The sequence below is a fragment of the Oxyura jamaicensis genome, chromosome 2 (assembly GCF_011077185.1).
Source record: "Oxyura jamaicensis isolate SHBP4307 breed ruddy duck chromosome 2, BPBGC_Ojam_1.0, whole genome shotgun sequence".
Taxonomy (NCBI): domain Eukaryota; kingdom Metazoa; phylum Chordata; class Aves; order Anseriformes; family Anatidae; genus Oxyura; species Oxyura jamaicensis.
The window spans coordinates 105,627,688-105,652,070 of NC_048894.1; positions in this window are offsets into that span (position 1 = coordinate 105,627,688).

Below are 24,383 nucleotides of genomic sequence, written 5' to 3' on the forward strand. Positions count from 1 at the left end.
TCTGGAAGTTACAAAGATATCCCAAAGATTGAAATAGGACTGTGCTGATTAAACATAACGGGGCTGAGAAATGTTGTGATAAAGAATAATAATAATAATAAAAAGCATACAGATTATGCGTTGAATAAATAAATATCTCCTTGCAAACAAAATTGTACTATAACTTTTCTACACATTGGGCTTCTAGAAAATCCCTCCCTCTCTATCTTGTCATTGTAGCAAATTAAATGGTCAAATGTTTAATTCATGAGATTAAGTATTATATTCTAGCAAGATGGTACAGCAGTTGTTCATTTAGAGCATGCAAAAAAATGAGTAACAAATCTACTGTGCTCAATAGAGATCTGCAGGGGGAATTAGGGGTTACATCTCCAGATACACAATTCCCATTTCAAAAGTGGGAAAGGATGGTGTGCAGAAAATGCTGTGCTGACATGGTCCTGGGGCATTACTGCAGCTAAAAATGATGTACTGTAGCATACATTGCTGAATGAAGGTCAAATGAGCACATGCAGTGGGAGGATCAAAAGTGACCTGGGCTTTTGCATAAACTTGCTCTGAGTGAAGAGGTTTGGGGACTAGGAAAACAGCTGGTCAGGGGAGAAGGATAGGACAACTAGCAGTGAAGTAAATTACAGCATGATCCAATTAAAACTGTATTTTCCTTTGGTTAAGGGGGAACAAGCTATTAACCGAAAGTGTTTATATAGGGTGCACTTTGGAGAGTTTTCATTAAAGACATAAACAATTTTACTATCTTAGAGCTTTCTTAAAAAGAAAACTCATTCAAGGTATTCCCAATGCTATTTATCTTCAATATATATGCACAAGATCTCTAGGTTTGTTATATGCTCACATATTATATTCACTGATATTGTAATTTTCCTTCCAAAATGTCTGAAAAATTGTCACCTGATATGGTATTTTATGCACTGCAGCTCAAAGCTTTGCCTCTACAATATTTTCCTGAAAGTCCTGATTAGCTAGGAATATTATCTGCACTTCAGGCAAGAATTAAGCTGGCCTCAAGGAACAAAGGGATAATTGTAGAGTTGTACATAGAATTGCTTCAGAATCACCTTATGCATTACAGGGTTCTTTAACATGCTTCAAGATCGAGCCCTTTATTGCTCTCAAGGACTATTTCTTACATGTCCTGTTTCAAGGAAACACAGATTTCAAGAACACAATACTAAAAATATTTGTTTCTAATCCCATTTTGTGTGTACTTCTGATATTTTAGTATATGAAAGTACTGTAATGATTAGAGTGAAGATGCTAGCTGAAAAGAAAAAAAAATCTTTCAAAAAGATAACACACCACATTATATGAGATTGACTAAGGCTGTTTTCTGAAAGTCAAGAAACAGTGTTGACAATTAGAAAATATTTCAGTGTAGGTACTACTATAAAGTGAAAATAAAACTACAGGTAATATTAATGTTACACAGCAATATTATTATTCTGTGAATATAACCTGTTTCTCTACTTGTGGGATTCACTGCTATAGAATTCTCAGAAGCACTCTAATTCATAAATGTCATTAATAAAAATAATTTCACAAATCCATTTCATTAAAAGTGTGCATTAGTCAGAGCATTCTACAAATGTTAATGGATTTATCTCTTTGAACTGCTCATTTATAGTACTTTCTGAACACAGTACTTGAAACACAATAGGTATTTCTAATTGGCTGGATAAGTCACATGGAAATGTTATTTTTCCTGTGGCTTAATGAGTGTGTTGGTGTACATATTGGTGGTGCTTGTAAATGTAAAATGTTATCACAATGTGAATATTCATGCATGTTATATTGATATTCTAGAAGAGAAACAAAGGAGGCAATATGTTGGAGATAAATAATTTGACCATTGCTAATACTCAGACTAAACGTTTTGCAGTATTTGCCCAGCCTTGCTTAAGAATATCTTTCCTGGAAATGAATGGATAATTTCTCTTATACTCCTCTCCTTGCTTCTGGGGGAAATGCAGAAACAAGCAGCAAGTCTACGGTCCCTAGAAAATCCAGCCAGCTCTCCAGGTGACATCAGGCTGTAGGAAAATGTCAAGAAAGGCAGGTGAAACTGAAAGACATAAGAGGTGAAACTGAAAACCTTTGAGATGCCCCAATATACTCTCCAAAAGAGTAATTTCCTTCTCAAGCTGGCACATTCTGCACTCACATTATTTTGAATATTTGTCCTCCATTTCCTAGGTGTTGACCTCACTCCCTACAGCTATCTACAGTCCACTCTTCCTGTACTTTATAACATAAATGGAGACATAAAACAAAGTCACATACTTTGTAAACAGGCTCAGCTTTGGGCTTGATGTGCTGCTGCAGGGGTCCCAGTACAGCCATGTTGTATTTGAAATTCTCAAGGCCCAACACTTGTCCAGTCTGTGATGAAAATCCATTCAGTTATCTGAAATTTCTATCAGGGTTCTTTGAAAGCAGGTGGGCTTTTGTACTAGGTAAAATCTGTATCTTCTTCCCCAGTTTACACATGGTATCCAGTGGTATCCCAACGAAGGAGGGGAGGGAGATGTTCATGGCTCCCTGCCATTGTCCCACCACATTGGAGGAGCTCCTGTTGGGCTCCTGAGGCATTGGAAAAGGCTTCACTGTCAGGTCTTCAGGTAGTTTGTCTGAACTTGACTTGCAACAGCAGGTTATGTCCTGGTATGCTGGTGCTCATTTCCCTCACAGTAAAGTCTCTTCTCTAAATAAACAGCACAAGCATTTAAAAAGCAGTAGTTTCACTGCTGGTCAATGTCTCAAATGGAATGAAATACCTATAGGAAACTGCCATGGGCAGCATGACATGCTTTTTCAGGCAGGCTGAGCACAAATACCAAGACTTTCTGATTTTTCTACGTGGTGGAAATTATTTGGCCTCCACAGATCAATGAATTTCCAAACTGTGTTTCTCATCAGCTCTTCAAAGGTCCTCCAGAGCCCCAAGTTCAGAAACCACTTCATCTAGCTTTTCTAGCAAACCAGGCATCCTCCTCCAGCAGCAACCAAGCGGGAGCACACACGTTCCAAAGAAAAACAAAACAAAACAAAACAAAACAAAAACAAAACAAACAAACAAACAAACAAACAAAAAAAACAGCCAAAACGAGGTGTTCTCTAATCAACCATCAGTTCAAGTGCTACAGCAGTAGCAGTGCCCTCCCAAGACGCTACTCCCTTGCAGAAGAAGCCCTGCCAAGCATGAGCTAGTGTGCAGGACTTGCCTGTAGTCATCTTCTCTGGCAGGAAAATTGGAGGGAAAACAAAAATTAGGAGGTGAAAGGCCACAGCACAGAGACCTAGAGCCACAAACTGCCCTGCATGAACTATTCCTATTTCTACCGACTCTCAGTGGTGAAGTCAAGTGCTTGTCAGTTTGGGAAGGGGGGAACAACCATGTCCCTTTTAGCTGCTGCCTCTCATCTGTTATGTGCTTTCACTTCACCAGAGCTCACTGGCTAGAGACCACTGACCAAAACAAATCTGTTTGCCTTTCAAGCTGTCTAATTTGAGCACATGCCTCATCAAGTTTTGGTTAATTACTGAAGTTACTGATGAGGAAGCATATGGAATGTGCAAACATGGTGTGTCACACAAAGACAACCGCATTGTCTGGAGAGCAATCCCCTGTTTTGCTACAATCTTAATTCAATGAAGTAAATCAATCCACAGGCCATGTATAATGCAGTCTAAAATATGATGGTTCTGACTCTATGTAATCTAAATTGGATATGCCCTTATTGCCCTCTTTGACAGAGCTATCAAGGGCTTAATAGCTTTTTTCTACTTGCATTATTATTTCAAATCACCTTTTCAGCAACGTACATTTTTACCATAAGGTATGTTGGATCACACTTGAACTTGCAAACTTACTATTTAAAAATTTTATTATTTTTCCTGATAACAGATTTCATAAAATATTTACAAAATGAAACATAACATCTTTCTCATTGACCCTGCAACTAATGTTTTTCCCTACATGGGAAAAATGACTCTGGAATTGTCTGTGCCACCTCCCTGGCCTGTACTACTTTCATCTCATTCTCTCTTCTTGTTATTTCAAAGATCTGTAAGAAATGGCCATATCTTTCTTTGAATCACTCCACTGGCTTCCACATCTCTTCTGCATTCAGAGCACCTGGACTGTGGTCTCCATTAAAAATCTTCACCCCTCTGGTTAATCCTGTTCCACTGCTGGCAGAGATGATGTTGCTGTGCTATCCAACCCCTCTGTCCCTCACCTACTTTCATCTTGCTAGTGAGATTTCATGATAAAAGAACAACATTTGTTGTTCAAACTGTTGTGATTCTTTTACTTGGTTAAGTCCGGTGTGTTGATTGTAAGAGTGTTGAACAGTTCTCAGGAGCTTTAGTGCAAAAATCCTTTAGTCTACTTTCCCCTCTCTAAAATGGCCTGACTTTCTAATCTCCTTGTGTTTAGTTATTCTTAGAAATTCCCCAGGCTTGCACTGATTTCACAGTGCAGTCCCTACCTCCATGCAACTCCTTCAAGAGTAGTTCTGGAGATGAGCCAAATAAGCTGGTTATTGAAATGGATCCTGCCCTCCTGCCCTAACCTGCCTGCAGCCCACAGTGCTTCTCCTGGCTGCCACTCCTTCCGTGGTGAACAGTAGGGCTGAGGTTTGATTCAGCAGGAAACATCTCCTCTACTTATCCCTCCTTCCACTTATGCTCAGCCTTGGACACAAGCCTGAGTATCACAGTAGAAGGGTACAAAGGAAGGGTATAATCCACTATCCCAATCCCAATCCAGCTATCTGCCCTTAGAAATAATTGATATTCTTGGACAGCTTGGCCTTACCTACAGCATTTGGCAAGAGAATCTATAAAGAGGACACACTTACATGGGAAGGCAGTGGGAAATATCCACTGGTGAAAAACAGTGCCGCTTCCCTCTGGAATAAGTCAAAGAGGGATGCAACACAACTTTTCAGGGTTTTCATAATTTATTTTTTTATAGTGGTTGCAAAACACCTGCTTGACCTGCAAGGTGAAATACCCAAGTCTTTGCAAGGTGAAAACTACTTATATCCATCTTGAAGTTTCAAAAACCACCTCAATCTTATTCTATCTCTCTATCACATCTATATCTCTCTATCACATCTAATCTCTCTATCACATCTATTCTATCTCTCTATCACATCTAATCTCTCTATCACATCTATAATGGTAGTTCTACTGAGAACAATCTTTGTTCAAAAGAGAGGGCTGCAAATACCCACTTCTGTCTTTTTTCCTTATCAATATTTATGTGTCTTTTTGCTGACTGGACTCTCAAACTTTTCCATTGACATTCAGTTTTGACCTGTGGGTCTCAGAGGTGCAGAGGTGGTGTGGTTGCTTGATAACATGAGCACAGCAGCTCACTGGGGATGACAAACGTGTTCCTTCATCTGTTGTGGATGGAAAAGAACACAGACTACTCAGGCTGTTATGCCTGACCTGGGGTTTTGGGGGCCATAAGTCAGGGTTGTATGGATGCAGAGTTCTGGTGAGCAAGTTTGGTCACAGACATGGCTTTCAGCAGCCCCAGGACTGGAATAGTTAGGTTTAGATTTTCAAATAAGATTTGGGGTTTTCCCTTAGGCAAAACGTCTCCTTCTCAAGTCCTTTTTATTTTAAACTCACCATGAAGACAGAGAACATAATTCCAGGCAGGGTAAAATTTGCAAAGGGGGAGAGGGAGGGCACTGCCTTCTGCGCAAGGGCAGTAGCCTGTCTGTCCGCCCTGGGGAAGACCAACCCACCAGCTCTCCTGCAAACATTTCTGACCTTGGAAAGCACGGTGGCTGCCCTCTGACTCTGCACTACCCTCAGTGTGGCTGGAAGATTTTTGCAACCATCTCCATGCACTGGCCCATGCATATGTGGTGCCTGGGCCTTACAGAGCCTATGGAGAGTTTAAAGCCATGGGAGAGGATGATAATCTGCTGTTTACCGATGTTTCTGACTTGTCAAAGCTTGCCAAAGATTAGCAGCTTTTTCACTAAGGTAGCTGAGTCTCTGTGCTTCTTTTTGTTGAGTACTGGTTTTGGCACAGCTCCCATTTTCAGATCAAGAGTTTCTGATCTGGGTGGTCCATCTCGTCTTTGTGTAATTCTTCTGACTTGGTTGACTTCATAAGCCTCTGGCATACTTGCTGCTTTGTTGCGGCAAGAAATTAGGTAACTCCAGTAATGTACAGGAAGGTAAGTGGACATACCTCTTGGCTTTAAGGAAATTTCAGGTAGAGATAAAGGAAAGAGAGCAACAGATTTTGGAAGATCTAGATGTGTTTGACATGCACAATGACTCCAGGCTTTACTTAGAACTGATGTAAGCCGCAGTAAATTAGATAGCCTCCAGGCTTACTTACATTCTGAATTTAGTCCTATAGCATTTTTTTCCTCCAAAGCAGCAATCAAGTCATCCATCAGGCTGTCAGCAAATTGTCTGCGTGCCATATATTAATCTCACTTTTCATATCCCATATTCTTCTGTTTCAGTGGGAATTCAGTCACAGATGAAAGTTTTTCAGTTGCAATGTTCTGTAAATAACATAGCCTGAGAAAGAGTTAATCATTAAGAAAAACATGGTATCTGAGTTGGGGCTCTGTGGGTTCACACTTCTAAACGAGTGCAGTAGAGGAGACCATAGCTGTAATTTCTTACTGAAGCAAACAGCATGCAGAATATGACTTGCTTCCTACTAGGTGATCAGCAGCAGGCTTTAAGTTAACAGCAATACCAAATGGTTTATTTAGCTGTCAGTTACAAAAGCAGAATTCATAGTGGAGACAAACAGGCAGCCTACAGTGACATCTTTAAGAGAAGACTGCTTTCATATAGCTGTGAAAGCACAGTCTTGTCTCCACTAGCAAGCAACAGGAACAAGTCTTGTGGAATATTTTATTCAAGAACTCTGCTTTTGTTCTAAGTTTCCTGCAGAGAACAGTGGCTTCTGTTGCCACCAAAGACTGTGGATTATACACAAAAATAAAGTAGGTTTGAAAAAGGAACCAGAATTTGAGCTATGCTGCCTTCCCTTACGTTTGTTTTCACACAACAATTCATCATTACAAAACAGACCTTTAATGATACAGTGCATCAGTACAGGCCAATGTCATAGGAATCTTTTTCAGCTTGTTTTCCTTGAAAAATAAGATGAATGAAAATATGTTTTGAAGCACCACCTTTTTATCTCCTGGAAATGGTCAGTGAGAAAATAACAAGTTGTGGCAAAAGAGATAAGTTTCCTAGCTGACGTAGGGACAACTGATTTTTTTTTGTTCTCTGTCTATATGGTAGGTCATGCAGCACATTGGGAGTGAAAACTGAGAGGAGATAAGATTTTTTACTTGCTACATCTTTTACCAGATAGTCCTTCTCTGTAGATGTAGGAGTCCCTGGCAGGTTTAATAAGAATATGCACAAGTTCCCTGTGGCTGAATTTATGTGTGTGATGCCACTTGCAGACAAAATTATCCGAGGGACTTTATTATTATTATTATTTCATCCTCGAAAACATAGCACTGAGAACAAAGAGAAAACTGTCTCAAACAGTACAAGAAGATTGCTTAGCTTGTGGTGGAAACTAAATCTACCCAATGGTACTGAAATAAGGTGAGATATGCTTTCACATTTCTTCACAGGAAGCAAGGGGTCTGACAGGTAGTTCACCCAAGACGTATCATGCCTCTGGACAGGGTTGATCTCTCTTGATCGTGAAGCAGGCTCTGGTGGCCATGTGACCACTGATCTGTAGGGGGCACTGCAGCTTCCCACCAGCTCAGCCTCCACTGGTGGTCCAAACTGGGGAGCTGGGTACAGCTCCTATCTCCCCTGTCCACTTTCCTTCCACCATGTGCAACCAAGGACAAGGAAAGAGGGGAACAGTGTGTCCTGATACACAACAAGGTTTGAGCACAGCGATGAGGAAAGGGTTTTCACTGAGGCTTACAATCTTCCAGGTTTGACATAGAAGAGTGTATATTTTTATGGCTATTTGGGTATAGAATATATTTTAACAAGGTTGTCTAATTCTATCCTATAATATTTTTTGTTGTTCTTCATGACTTTTAAAATAAAGAAAAACAAATTAATCTGAGTTTAGAGGAAATATATCAATAAAAGTATTTTTGTCTTATGTGTGAAGACATCACAATCCCAGCTTTCAGCCTTCTGTCAGTTTTACAGTTTGAGTTCACTTATAGAATTTAAATTGAATATGGTTTTGTCCAGTCACCCTTTTTCTTGGCATAGTTCATGAAATCTGGCTTTGAAAACCACAGTCCAAACAGGGATGGGCTATGCCTACTCTGGGCACTGGCCACATCATGTGGCATGAGAGAAATGATGTGGCATCCAGGGAAATGTTTAATGTGATGCTGGACTTTGAGGTATCGGGGATATCATCTGAATTGCACCCAGGCTTTACAAGGGAATGGTGTATGTGGAGTGACTTCCCCAGTCAATGACACTTGTAAGTTTGAACTCTATATGCCTATTCCGTAGGTAAATATGGGGGAAGCGTGTTTGAGTGGAGGTGAAGCAATAAGTGTTGTATATATATCATAATGCATCTGCCACCCAAGATTTGGACTCCTGTCACAAGGGACAATTCCAGTAGCATAAACATCATCCAGCATAGATACGAGTGACTCTTCATGAGACTGAAACTTTTCAAAAGTATCTGAAGAAAACAGAAAACAAAAAGAGGACACTTAATAACTTCACAAGTTAGCTGGCTCAGTACAAGTGTCAATGCACATACCTTTTAAACTTTATTACCTCTTATCAGCCATGGAATTACTTGAGGCTGTGGTTCTTGACTCTAACTGAACACATATCCAGTTATTTTCTGCTATCTTTATTACCTCCAGAGCTTTGCCACTTGCTGCTTTGCCATAGCAGCCCTGATAAACTGTATGGCACATTGAGTGTTCCAGGGACATAGACCACTACAACCAGAACAAACAAAGCCCTGCAACCCCACAGCAGCTTCTCTCTTATTTAAATGGCCTCTCTGTTCAGCCCATTGTCTTAGCACATTTTTATAGGCTGATGAGAGCAATGACTTTAATTTAGTGACAGTGAATTTGTTCATTTGCACACGACCTCCAGACCATGTAATTTTAGCCTCTTATGCTGTTGCAGACCTTGTTGACTGTGTCCAGGGGGAAGCAAGCCCTCTCTGTAGGCAGCTTTTGGCACGGAAAGAACCACACAGTTCTAATTGTGGAAGCTTTTCAAACTCAGTGGTGGCCTGAGGATGTCCCAGAGAGGAAACACAGGAGCTGCTTGAGCAGCCTGCCCAGCTCACCCATTGCCAAAAATGAATAAGGAGCAGAAGCCCTCATAACTTGAACATCTTCTTCTAAGCTATTTGGGAGTTAAATATTTTTAGGGCTCAAAATCCTTTCCTTTTAACCTACAAAAACATTTGTTTTCAGAGCGCAAACATTCCATAAACAAATCTGAATCAGTTGAATGAGAGACCTCTCCTACCCAAATGGAGAGGCCCATTTAAATTTGTTAGTAGATTCCCTGAAGGCAATTTCTGGAGAGAGAAAAAAAAAAAAAAAAAAAAAAAAAAAAAAAAAAAAAAGAGATAGAGAGAGAGATAGCTTCTCAGTCTTTAAATGAAGGAGTGTCAGAGATATGGAAAGCAATAGTACTGCTGCTTAAGAAACCAGGGGATTTATCTCTCTTTTTATCTGCTTATCAAGAAAATAAATGAACCTAATAAGCATCATCACTAGCTCTATCAACACTCTCAAGCACTATCAAGATTCGCTGAAGGCAAGCAAAAGCGCGGAAACCCCTTTGACCCCTACTAAGCTAACTCATTTGGAGGAGTGTTAAAACAACAAGCAGCCCCGGGAGAGTCCAACCCCGATCTGCTCGTCCTTGCCTCCGCGGCTCCTCTCCTGCCGTCACCACAAGGTGGGGCAGCGAGTCCCCAGCCAAGCCTCGCCTGGGCTGCTGGAAACTGGATTTAAAACAGCGAAGGAGCAAACTGCTTCTGCATTTCTGCAAACGCCAGAAGCTGGAATGCCCACAGTTTCTTCTAACCTGGCAATATAGAGAGGAGAAATCAGTGTGAACCCCTCTGGAAGGGTGTGTTGGTTGAGCCGATTCCCCACTGACGTTCATCATCAATGTTCCCTGCACCGGAGCCTTTCACGTCATCTTAGAGAGAGTTGTGACCACCCTTATGATCCCTGCTTTTTCATAAATAAATAAATAAATAACTGCAGCCTGTCCTGCTGATGTAATTGCAGCTGACCTGTGTTACAGAGGTTGGCAGACAACACAATTTTTCAAAAACCACAGTGTGAAAGGAAACCTTAAATTAATACTCCCTGACCAGAATCACCAACACAAGGACGAGAGAGTAGGAAAAGAGGGAAGAAAAATAAAAAAAAGTATAGTATGAAAGTCTTCTTTATAAAGTGCACAAACTCTTGCCCACATCATTTTGCAGTTTGTTTACTTGTGGCTTCATTAAAATTGCATGCAGATCCAATGACTAGATTTTGTTAATGGCCCTCAGAGGGACAATCACTGCTGAAGCCTGAACACTGTGATCCATTTTCGCTAATTATTACTTTGTAACCATTTCTGATTTGACAGCTCCTGCTGAACAAGTGTTCATTTATTTTGTTTCATTGTTTTGTGTAAGGAAACATCAGATAAGCATAACAGCAGAGCATTAATAAGGAGACCCACTAATTTGAAACATACATTAATTGCATGTTAAGAGCACATTATGGTCTTCACTGGTGCTCCTGGAAAAATTTTTCATTGTATGATCCCTTTAAAGGGTACAAATCACAGTGTTGTGTTGCACAATTAAAAGGAAAAAGAAAAATATCTAATTCCTTGTGGCCTACAAGTCAAAAATGGAGAGGGAGAGGGAGAGGGAGGAGGGGCAAAGAGCTTCTTTTTCCGCAACTCTATTTCATGATTGTCAAAAGATGAAATAAGCGGATATATATTCTCACTATGAACTCATTTCTAAGTCTGCATGGTTACTACTTATTTGTCAGTGGTCTTTGGAAGATTTAACTGTTTTCCTCAGAAGAGAGACATCTGGGGTGGTCAGGTGCTTCTAAAATATCAATATAATTCATGGCTTTTTGGGGGTTTTAACATAATGTTAAGTATTCCTAAAGTGCCAATGAGAGAATGTAGGACTACAAGGGTCAGCAGGTCCCGTCTCCTGCTAGCTCAATCGCATCAATATTTCTGGGGGGAACTCATGGAGTTCTATCTTAAATGCATTAAGGTTTTTAATTTTTATCCTTTTTATTCTGGCAACCTAATGTTACCAGGCTATTCCAGAACTCCATTTTGTTGATTGCCTCACAACTTTTGTCATCAGGAAATTTCATTATCTCACTCTCCATTAGCCACTTCCCTATTCATTTCATGATATAACTAGTCCCTGTCTGCAGCCACAAAGTATTTGACATGTTTTCATGCCCTTTTCTTTGTTTCTACAATGACCATTATCTTTTTTTCAAGGTGTTTACCCCACTTTATGGAAATAAATTCCATTTCAGTCTTCAGTTTTCCATGCCAAAAAAGGCAAGCTGTTTTGGTCTCCTTTAGTAAGACAGGCTTATCATTTTTCTGCATCTGTTCCAGTTTGACTTTGTCTTTTTTGAGTGTGAATGGTTGGAATTATAAATTCTTCTCCAAATGGAATTTTCTCAATGGTTTGTCCAGTGGCCTTACCTATCTCCCCTGGATATACCATAACTGATACATCCTTGGACAATTTTTTTTCCTCTGTTGCAACACATTGGTAGATCATAGCTCTCCTAATAGCACACTGGTTTGCCCAGACATTTTTGTCATTTTTAGCTCTCAGCTGATGATGAGTCAGCTTGGAGCAGTCATTTTTGCTATCTTTTTGCTAAAGCATGATTTGCGCTTTTGCATGTGCTTTTGAATGTAAACTATTTCTAACTTTCCAAGCCTCATGATCATTCAGTTATTCCCATAAAATATTCTGATCTTCTTTAAATATTGGCAGTACCTCAAATACATGTCACCAAGAAGTTTGATCACCTGACAATACTTCACTGTAGCCGGTTCCTTACTCACTTTGTGATTTAACTGTCTACTGTCTTCTCCTGCGTGGTCTGTTTTGAATATCTCACTGAAGTTCACACAGATTAGGTTGTATTGTTCCTGCTTACTCTAAATTTTTAATTACTTTGTTTTATACAAAGTTTATACCTTGTTTATACCTTGTTTAGTCTGCTACAGTTTATTCTATTTCTCCTTTCCTTTCAATGTCTTTATCTTTTCCTTCATAGTTTGATCCAGAGCCCCACATAACACAAAGGTCAGACTAATGGGCTTGTGGTTGTATGAAGCACTCTATATTCTTAAATATAGCTACTGAATTTATTATTCTCTAGTTGCACAGTTATACCCATTCCCATCAATTCAGTGCCCAGTGTATCACCTGCTGTGTAACATTTATGCCAGCAGAGTGCTGGCAAAGCAGGTCCAAAGTTGTCCTTGGTTTGCAAGAACCATTTCCTGCACACAGTGGGAATGATATGAAGATGGAGGAGGAGGTCATCAGGCTCTCCTTCCTGGCACCACTGTACATGTGTTGTCCCATTATGTTTCATGATCTCCTGATGACACTTATTTCAGCCTTCAGCCTGGATGGGTCTACAGCAGCTCCATCTCAGTAGCATTCTACCAACAGCTTCCTACTTAGCTTTAATAAACCATACTGAATGGTGCTTCCCTGTGTGCCTTCATCTTTAAAGATGACCTTTTTTTTCAGGTAATACACACAAAACAGGTAGCTGATAACTGAGATAAGAAGCAAATTTTAGACCTAATTTTCCATATTCCATTTAGATTTCTATTCTGTTCTTTGCTTTACCACCTTCCTTGGTTATTATTATAAGTACAAAATTGCCACAGGGTAGGAATATATTTGTAGATTTATGGAGAAGTGAAGCAAGATAAGCCATAAATATTCTCATCTCATTCTTGCCATTTGTTAGTTACTGTCTCTCCTGTAAATAAGAAGTTCAATACTTGCATTTGTTTCCTTTTTATATATATTTATAGAGCAACTCTTGCCCTTCTTATGTCCTTCTAAGTGGTGACTCACTCTGATTTCCTGATTTATGTTGTTGTATCTTACAGACACTTCTTTTCAAATTCACAAGAAAAAAACTTTCTGCTAATGCAATTTATTAGCAGGTTTTGTGCCTAGAATATGCTTTTAGCTAACTTGAGCACCCTCTCCCCTCTACCTTTTTTTTTTTTTTTTTTTTTTTTTTTTTTTTTAATGTCTTGGGGGAAACGTCTTATGGAATATTTCAGTTGAAAAGAGTGATGAATTTGTAGACCACCCATACTGATCCACTAAAGCAGGTACTTCGAGGTGCAAACCATGTCTGCATGTTTGAGTAACCCACTAATGAAAATGACTCACCCACTAAAGTAAATGAGTGGGCTCCATAAGCAAATGAACTCAGGCTCCAAGGCTGGCCTCTCTCCTTTCTTTATTCTGTTTTATGTTCCAGGCAGCAACTTCCACACATTACTGTCTGTAAAAGCAAAGTTTTTTAGCCCAATAAAGTCAGAAGCTGCCTGAAAATCTATTTGCAGCTTTCTGTCTTCTGGTTGCAATCCCAATGTTGAAATTATCTCTGTTCAAAAAATGCTAGTGGTACATGTTTATAACTTTTCAAAGAGATAATATGCAGTGTTTGTTTGTTTTGGTCGTTTACTAAAAATCTTTCCAGAGACAGATCTCTTGCAATAGTAGAGTGTTTTACAAGGCTTAGTCTCTAACTCTTATGTATAGACATGCATTACGTCCTCCATTAATTATTACGGTGCTTAAACTGTTGTACCTTTTAAGTTATGATGATTTCTATAAATGTCTTCACTTTCTATTTATAATCTGCAGCTTATTTAAATTGTTACGGCGTCTTGGACAGTATCGATCTACAAAAAGTCTTATGAGAAGCACAGTGGTGGGATGAAAATAAACATAATACAAGAGCAGATTGACATCAATATCATAAGAACTCCACATTCATATTCCTGAAGTAAATGAGAAGGGAAAAATCCTGAACCATAGAAATTCATAGCAAAACAAAAACAAACAAACAAACAAACAAAAAACTAAAAACCTGAAGCGTGTTTACACATTCTGGAACTTCACAGCTTCCTTTTTCATTCTGGAAAGGGAAGAGAGACTTTTTAAAATTATATTTATAATAATGATTTTCAGTTGTTTAAGAGAGTAACAACAGGCCATTGTGTTAATGAGCTGGGCATAAATAAATCCCATAAAATAAACACTTTGAATGCATCTGGTATTTGAACATTTCCAGTGTGCTTGGGTGAATTTGCTCTTAGAAAATGAGACTTTCTAATAAGTTTCTAGTGCAAGTGTAAATTATACCAAAAGAAAATACTCGAGGAGAGTTGCCTGCAAATACTTTGAGTTCCTTCGTATGGTGCCTCCTCTGTGCCAGGAACCCCTTAAGCAGCCTGTTGAGCACAATTGTTTTGTTGGGTCTCCTATTTTTCCCCCAGTCAAGAAGTTATGTTCTGTTCTTTGATGCTTAACAAGAAAATTCAATTTATTTATTTATTTATTTATTTATTAAGATGGGAATTTATTTTTATTTTTCATTTTGTACTAAAAAAAATATTCAATCAATCAAATCTTTGTTTGTGAGAAATCACACGACACTTATGGATTTCAGGGGAGCTACACTGCTTTACAAAACCAGACGCTATGATACTTAATATCATATTATAGACTCTTTTACTAAAAAAAAGTAAATGAAGGAAAAAAGTGTAGAAACATTGTATTGGAAGGAATGGAAGATGATTCTTTATTCTGTGTGTTGGTTTGCCAAGCATCACTGCAGTTTTTCTGATCTGTGTGCAGCCTCTTTCTAAAAATCCTTCGGATAAGAATTTGCAGCCTGTATAGATTTCACATCCCAGTAACTCACAGGAGATCCCCTCATGACTGGAAAGTTTTCTACTTGTTCTTTGCCTCTTATTAAACAATTTTCTCTTGTTCTGTGTGCTCAGGGCACAGAACAATTAAGCACTCTCCTTTATAAGACAATCTTTTATTTCCTGGCAAGCTGTTATCATTGTGATGGTTTCACACTGGTGGGCAGCTGAAATCCTCCACAACAGCTCTCTCACTTCCCCTCCTCAAAAGTAAAGGGGAAGAAAATACAATGAAAAGGGGCTCAAGAGTTGAGATAAGGACAGAGCAATCATTCACCAATTGCCATCATGGGCAAAACAGACTCAGAGTAGGGAGATGAATATAACTTACTGCCTATCACTAGCAGACTATAACAGAGAAACTAAAAGCAAACTAAAAACACCTTTCCCCCATCTACCCTCTTCTACCTTCTCCCCCCCGAGCAGCACAGGAGAACAGGGAATGGGGGCTGCGGTCAGTCCCTAATGCTTTGTCTCTGCTGCTCCTTCTCGGTCCCTCTCTGCCCCTGCTCCCCATGGGGTCCCTTCCATGGGATGCCGTTCTTCCTGAACCAAGCCTGCGGTGGCTGCCCACAGACAGCAGCTCCTCAAGAACTGCTTCCACATGGCTCCGTACCACAGGGTTCATCCCCCAGGAGCAAACTACTCCAGTACGGGTCCCCACTGGTGGCAGCTCCCCCCAGACCCCTGCTCCTGCGTGGGCTCCTCTCCACGGGCTGCAGCTCCGGCCCAGGGCCTGCTCCTGCGGGGGCTCTCCATGGGCCGCAGCCTCCTCCAGGCCACATCCACCTGCTCCACCGGGGGCTCCTCCACGGGCTGCAGCGTGGAGATCTGCTCCATGTGGGACCCATGGGCTGCAGGGGGACAGCCTGCTCCACCAGGGGCCTCTCCACAGGCCACAGGGGAACTGCTGCTGCATGCCTGGAGCACCTCCTGCCCTCCTGCTGCATTGACCCTGGGGTCTGCAGGACTGCTTCTCACTCCTTGCTCTCCCAGCTGCTGTTGCACGGCAATTTTATTTATTTATTTATTTATTTTCCTTTCTTCAATCAGCTCTTCCAGAGGCCCAATCAGAGATGCTCACTGGCTCAGCTCTGGCCAGCAGTGGGTCCCTTTGGAGCTGGCTGGAGCTGGCTCTGATCTGACATGGGGCAGCTGCTGGGCTCTGCTCACAGAGGCCACCCCTGCAGACCCACAGCTACCAAAACCGTGACTTGTAAACCCAGTACAATCATACTCACTTCATACCTCTTTCCTTATTCTTTCTCATTTGTTTTCACTAACTGGGCTAAACCAATGCATTTCTTTTAATTTAAGACACTTACACATTTTCCCATTCGATTATGAAGCACTGTCTGCACTCTGAGTACTTTTTGTAATTGCTGTGCATTTTTCACTGTGGTGATTTTGTCTTGACTATAAATCTTTGCTGTGCTTAGCAGTGTATTACCTGAAAAAAATGACAAATCCCCTTCTTAAAGTGGAGTTTTAACACATCACCCTCTAGTCCAGTTGCTATGTTAAGGTAAGGAGACTAGCTTGATTTGACAAAATCTTCATTAGGCACATCAGGGGAAAAAAAATAAAAAATCATATTTTCTAGGTCTTTCTAAATGAATAGTTGTATGATCTTTTCATGGCTTATTTTATTACTCTCTATCTCATCACTTAGACTAACTGCTTTGAAAGTTCCTGGCTCTTCCTTTTGTACACTCACACACACACAAATATTTATTTATTTATTTATTTATTTATTTATTGAGAAATTAAACATACTTTGAAATACCACATAAAATAAAAATCAAAGTCAAAACTTTTCCCACAAATATCTGACACAGAAGTAAGAAGAATCTTTGGGATTCTAATCACTCTTTAGCATCTTAAATAGCTTAATAATCTAATTATTAAATACATTTGGATTCATACTGGCTTCTGGTTCTAACACACATTAGATTCAAAAACTGTTCTGAATCTTTTTTGAGATTTCTTATAGCTGAAAATTTTTTAAATACATTTTGAATAGAATTCTCAAGTTGTTTCAGTTGCTTCAAATGTATTTTGATTTAAAGTATTTTAAATTTTACAATTTTGCCCATTTATTTTGACTACTACATTGAAATTTGTTGACATCATATAATCAGTGATTGGAATAGACAGTTTATAATTATCTGTAAACAATTACAAAATAAAAAATTACAAATTTTCATTCAAAAAAAAAAAAAAAGAAGAAATATAGACATTTGAAGAGGAGCTGGTAAGTAAAGATCTCCTCTGCCAATAAAATAAAATAAAATAAAATGATTTGCTTGGATGTCCTGGTTTGCACCACCTATTTTATTCAGTAACATGAGCATTCCATCTAAATGTGGCTAGCAAACCTTACCTGAGTGCTTTCTACTCTTTAGCTTAGACATAGAAAGGAAAAATGAATTCCAGTGAATGGTTTATTTTAATATACAACCACATAATCTTTCCCATAGAAATCTCTGTCTTGTTCAGTGACATTCTGGTTATTTTCTCCAGAATGACTCAGACTGATTTAATGAATGAGATTCTTGCTGGTAAAGCTTCTAATCCATTTACCCAAAGAGACGGAGAATGTAGTGAATGAAGAGAAATGCTAGGAAGAGAAATGCGACCTTGTACCTAACAGTATTGAATAGCACTCCAGCAAAAACTGAGTTGTCTCCTGGACTCTTCCATAAAGTTACATTTTTCACAATAATTTCATCCTTTCTAGATGCCTCATTTGGGATGCCTCATATCCAATGTAACTTTAGGCACACCAGGTTTTCTCTCTCCATTTTTATTTTAAATCCTATTTGGAGTCAAAGCAGGTTTGTCACTGTAAAATTTCCTGTAAAGTCTAAAGTTCTGGGATAGTCTTATTTGGACATACTCTTTTTTTAGGGAGTCAAATATGATATATTCAATATTTATTTGCTTTTGAATGTATTTTAAATAGATGTTTGTACACAATGCTTTACTTAAATAAATTGCTGTCTCTTCACATTTTTAAATTTTATCAGGTGCGATTTTAGACCAAAGAATAAATAACTTTTGAAGATCTATATGAATCTACATATATATATATAATTTTCATCAGTGGGTCTTTCCTTGAGAAATGCTCTCAGACTGAATTGAAGCTGTAAACCAACATTTCAGCTAGCTGGCTTTTACACTTCTTTGAGGCCTGTAGCATAAGGAGTAGGTCATAATGTTATGAAAATGTAAAGATCTTAACTTGATACAACAAAATAGGTACTGGATTCTTTTTTTCCAACAATTCTGAAGTAAAATGTCTTCTAATAGAATATGTAATTCTATTAAAAATCCCATGCCATTTAAAATCAGTATGCTCTTGCTGTCTAGGGGCAAAATATATATCTTTTTTTTTTTTTTTTTACTTTATTATTATTATTATTATTATTTTTTTCTAAAACCCAGAATACTTTCAGACACTCTAAAAATTTCTCGTGGGATTTTCTCAGTGGAGGGATAATTCTAGTCTGCTCTCTTCAAAGGATGTATAGAGGGGAAAAGTAAATTTAAAGATTTCAAAGCTTCTGCCCAAATGACTCAAAGAACCTTGGTGTTCAACATCATAGCAGGAAGCTGCCTGCCTGTGTCTTGGTAGGGTTTCATTTTTCAGAAGGCATCTGACAAAATTATCAACTATGCTATGGTTTCAGATTTCCTTGCCACCTAACTGTTGCACCTTCAATTTTGCTCTAATATGGAGTCTTCTGCCTTTTTCATCTGACTGTGTTCCTTCGAAGAGGATAATTAATACCTTCACTTAAAGGAAATAACACATGCTTGGGAAAATGCCCCTCCTCCCCCCAGCCTCATTTTAGGGAAAAACAAACAAACAAACAAACAAACAAACAAAAACAGTGTAAAGCCAGGTCGTTACCATAAATATACCAATTTATTTATGTATGTCTGTCAAAAAGGCACTGAGAGTACAAAATAAAGATACAAGATAAAAGGAATTACCATTCATGGCAACCATCACCAATGTTTTAGACATAAGATAGACTGTTAACAGAAATTCATATTCCCAGGCCATCTGTCTCTAGCCATGACGTTCACTCAGGAAAGGCAATAAGTTTTGGTTATGGAGCAGCTGATTCCTGGGTGCACACGGCTCCTCCTCAGTGACAGTAGCTTTCTGAAATGCACGTGTTGATTACTTTATATTTAGTGAGAATGACGTACTTGGAAGGGAAAATCTTAATTTTGAAATACTAAGTGACAGTTTCTTTTTAAAGGAGAAAGATCTACTTTCATGGTAAAATATTTTTCTTTATGAATACAAAAATTGATTCTGTCTACTTTGAATGCAACCAAAAAATAAAAACTAAATATATCTGTGATTTAGTGCATAATTTTTCATATTATATTGCACTCTGCCATGTCACATTTTAATAGTCTACGAACATTTCCTTATTTTTTCAACCTGATTCAGACGTACTGCCAAAGAGAGCAGAAAGACTTGGAAAATGAAATGAATGAATATATAAAAAACAAGAGTATGTTCCATGAGCTAGTGTAAACACAGATAGATCCTTTCAGAGCAGCAAGTCTTTTCACTCCTATAAAAAGTTATCACACTAAAGCACTGATGGATGATAATTCAGAGTTAGACCAGTACATAATCAGTGTTTTCTTCTCCTTTCCCTGGAGCTCAGATGGCAGGTGAATGGGTGGGCTAATGTTTGTGAAGGTTTGTAGAATACTCAGAAAAGAACCCATAACCTTCAGATCCCAGCTGGGATTTAAACACAAAAGAGAGGAGCAAGGTCATGAGAGCTGGTGCTATTTACAATATTATCACTTGATATCCAGCAGAGAGCAAAACACAGCTGAACATAAAACTGTATTTATCTGTGTCTCTATCTTCATGCAGTGAGCATTGCTTATCAAGAGAATAGGAACATTGCAGGACACATTAATTGTCAGAAGATAATTTGTGTTTTCTTTGAAAGTTTCTGAAGTCTTCACTTTCTGTGTGTATCTCAGCAACCCACCTTGTTAATTTTAAGTGATATTGCTTATTTCCTTGCAAAATAAAAGTGAATTTGGACTTTGAATACTATTCCTCTTGTATCTTTCCCACATACTTTACTCACCCTCCTCATTCTTCCAATTTCACCATCACCAAATATTGACTGTGAACAATTGTTCAAGTGCTTAATGTTCATACAACTTTTTTGTTTTGTTTTGTTTGTTTGTGTGTTTTGTTAGAGAATGAACAGACTCATAAGACCTTCTCTAGACAACGGAGCAATAAGTGAGTATTTCCTTTAATTTCTTAAAAAAAAAAAAAAAAAAAAAAAAAAAGTTAAATCAAAAGTGTTTTTTTCACAATCTACCATTTTTCTGTTTGTTGAAGGTGAACAACAGGATCTCTTCAAACAAACAAACACAAAGAATCTTTTTTTTTTTTTTTTTTTTTGCAAGTGTTTCTTTTTTTTTTCCTCTCATTTTGCCTCTGTAATTTTCTTCAAATTGTCCATAGGTTTAATTTCTCTTAACATCTGAACTCAGAAAAGTAGCAATAGTAGTATTGGTTTTCAGACTCACTGAGGAAGACTGCAACACATGTAAGTGGATTGTTGGGGCAGAGGAAGAAGAAAATATTTTTGTTTAAAATTTCAATAAATCATGTTCAGCTGGTTCTTATTTTGACTAGAAGAATATAGTAATCGTTGTCAAAGAGACATTTTTGAAACTAGTAGGAACTGAGCCTTTTTCTCTTCTCTGGGCAGACATGAAATCAAATACCTGAAACAAACTTTGAGTAATTTCAGTGGTTTGCCTTATACACAATTTTCTTTGCACACAGAGAACAAAACTCAGTACTAATAAACTCACTTCAGAGTTTTTAACAGACATAATCAAATGCAGTTTTGGACAAAATGCAGTTTCTCATAGTTCTATTGACTTCTTACCATCCATACTGAACTTCAGCTTTTCCATTGACTTGCTTTATGGGAGGTATTAATTATGCTAACAAGCTGCTCTTCCCATAATGTTGAAATGATGTCAGCATTTGTGAAACAAGAGGAAATGTGTCAATGTTTTTGCCACCATCATTTTTATTTTTGATTTTTTTGCAAATGCCAGGAAAAAGGATTACCTCTGGGTGGCTGCTCTCTGTTCATTTAATTTAAGATGACACAGACACCTACTGCATAACATCATCCTTCCATCATCCTAATCCAAAATTAGGAATGTAGAAAGGATCAGTGAGAAAAAGGAGAGCATCACGTAAATCCATGGATACTTAGTCTTCAAAAGTTGTGTAAAGTCCTGCCTCAGAAAACATTGGGCATAGCTGGGAGAAGTCTAGAAGCTGGGCAGCAAAGATGGTAAAAGTTGTGGGATGGTACTCAGGAAGAGTTAATAAAAAAGACTTTTCCAGTCTGGAAAAAAAGACAAGTGAGAAGAAATGTTGTGCATATTTGTAAAACCTGTAGCACAGAGGATGAGATGAAGAACAAAACTGTTCACCACCTCCCTCGGTAAAGGAACATGAGACAATCACATTTAGAATCATAGAAAGGGTTGGGTTGAAAGCAGCCTTAAAGACCACCTAGTTCCAACCCCCTTGCCATGGGCTGGAACACCTCCCACTAGGCAGGGTTGCCCAGAGCCCCATCCAACCTGAACACTTAAAGAGATGGGGCATCCACAACTTTTCTGGGCAAGTGATACATTCAAGACAAACAGAAGGATGTGACTGGTGGCACAGATCATATGGAAGCTTGGGACTCTGTGGTGTAATACAGTTGTAAATTGTGTGCAGCTTCAAAAATTGAGCAAAGAAACTGATGGAAGAAAAGCTCTTTTGGGCTAATCCATAGAAATAACCACCTCTGGCAGACCAACAAGTCACTAAAGGATTGGAGAGCAAGCTGCTAACAAACTCCATTGCATCTCTGTGTATGCCATTCTCTGTGTATGCCATTCCTTCAACAATTTTAATTTTAATCCAGAGTGATACTAATAATTCTATGAAAGTCAATATTATTTGTATTTTCACTGAAGAATTTAAAGCAATAACTAATCTGTTTCCCTCAGCATACAGGATTTTTTTATTTTTTTTATTTTTTAAGGGTTATGCAGAAGATGATGTCTGGGACTAGATACATCCATATTTCAAACTGAGAACCCACATTTAGTGTCACACAATATTTGCTTTATAATAAGTCAGTTAACCTCAGTGACTGTAAACGATTATATTAAATAACAAGATGATATTAGAAAACACAAAGTAAGCCTCATATATTGTTTTGACTGTCTTTTAACCTTTATTTTTCAGCCAAATTTTCTCAAGACCAGGAAAGAAATAGATTTTATTTTTAATTCAGTCATTGCAAAAAATACAAATGCTTCTGAAAGACCTCTAGATTATTTATTGTTTGTTTGTTTGTTTGTTTTTAATTCTATGGACTCCAGAGCAGTAAAATAAAATTTTAAAAAGTTTCACCCTCTTGATTCCTTCTTACAAAAATAGATTTTTTGGTGAAAATAACAGTAAGTCTAAAAGAAGAATTTACAGTAAAAATTCATTAAAAGGATAAAATCTGGGGATGATAGTCCAGCTGTAATTGCTGCTAGGGAAGTTGACTTATGGATATTCTCTGCTGAGGGCTCTGGTTATTTCTAGCTCAGTTTCTGGTTTCAGTCCCAAATGGGCAGATCTAAAACAAATGTGTCAATTAGAGGCTTAGACAAAAATTCAGACTTGTCCTTATGCAAATATCTGCACTAGCTTTGTAAGTAGAAAAAAAAAAAAAAAAATACAAGCTATGTTGGACCTCTCCTTGCATTTGGAGAAGACAGAGGTTTCTAAAGGTGCTATGGCTGACACCTTAGCTGTGGTCCGTTGCTTCAGAACTTGTACTGAGCAGTTCACTGAAAAAAATCTTTCAGTCTCCCAGTCTCCTTATGAATATGAGATTAGGTTTTATTTTGTCTTAGTTATAGTATAAAAAACGTAGTATGTCTCAGCATGCATAGTATGAAAACCATGGTGTGTTTTAGCATATTTCATGGAATCTAAGTTTTGAATAATACATTTTACACAAACTGAAAACTTTCTTTTGGTTTCCTTTTAGTCACACTAGTTTTAATAGCTCAGTCAAACATAAATGTTGTCTATTTTTGGAAATGGGCAGCTGGATTATCTAGGGGTGTCAATTGCTTAATATTTAAGAAATTATAAACAGTGATTAATTGGATCTGCACACACTAAAGTACCAAGCATTAAATTTAATGTGGTCTTAACTTATATTGTCTAGTTGCAATAGTAAAGAATATATTCATCATACTTCAAAAAATAGAAGGGAGTTTGGGGAACATCTATTTGATAGATTACCGCTCACTTTCATATAGGTAAACAAATGAATTAAAGAAAAAAATAATCCTACATACTGTGCATAATTCTGAATATATATTTCGGTGTATGCGTATTCACATATATGGAAGAACTCCCCTGTTATCATGAGCCTGAAATGGTCTGAATATGAAGAAATGATCATAACCATAATGAATCAAGAGAGAAGGAATTTTAGAAGAAAAGTCTTCCCACCCCTCATAGCAAGCAAATATCTGGGATAGCTGAAGAACCTTACTGCTGATTCACACAGCCAGTTCTGGTGCCTGGGTCTGGGAGGGGAGCTGCCTATATCCCTAATGGGTCACTTACTCATCACTCATCTTTCACCTCTCCTGGAAGCACTCATTTAGGACTAGCTGTCCACATGAATACCTTGGTTGGTCTACAACTGCACAATCTTGCAAAAAATTAATATTAGCCCTGAGGATTGCTATCAATGTTTAGTACAGCTGCAGTTGGCTGTCATAAATGACCTTTAGATTTAATAACTTTATTAGTAGTAGTAAAAGTAGTAGTAGTGTAGTCCCAAAGTAGTATTAGTACCAGTACTGTGCTTTTTTTTTTCTGTATTTTGTGTTGTACTGTGGTGGGGGTTTTTTGGTCAATAATTTTCTTGTAACATCTAGAGGCTGCTTGCTAACAGATTGTAGATTCTTCATGCATTGTGGCAGAACAGTCCCTCAGGTCAATGCTCAGATATGGAAGAAAGAATAGGAAATAAGGTCAACCAGCTGCCAGGAGCAGAGGCCAACACTGCTATTTCCACAGTACAGGAGGCAGCCTAGAGGCTGGGAGCTATTCCAGGAGGAGGAACTTATTTCTACTCCTACATGCCATGGGTTCATCTGGCTCAGAGATCAAGTTCTGCCTACTCTCTCCCCAAGTGTAGAGCCTGGAGTTATTGCTGTAGTCTTATGCACCTCAGACC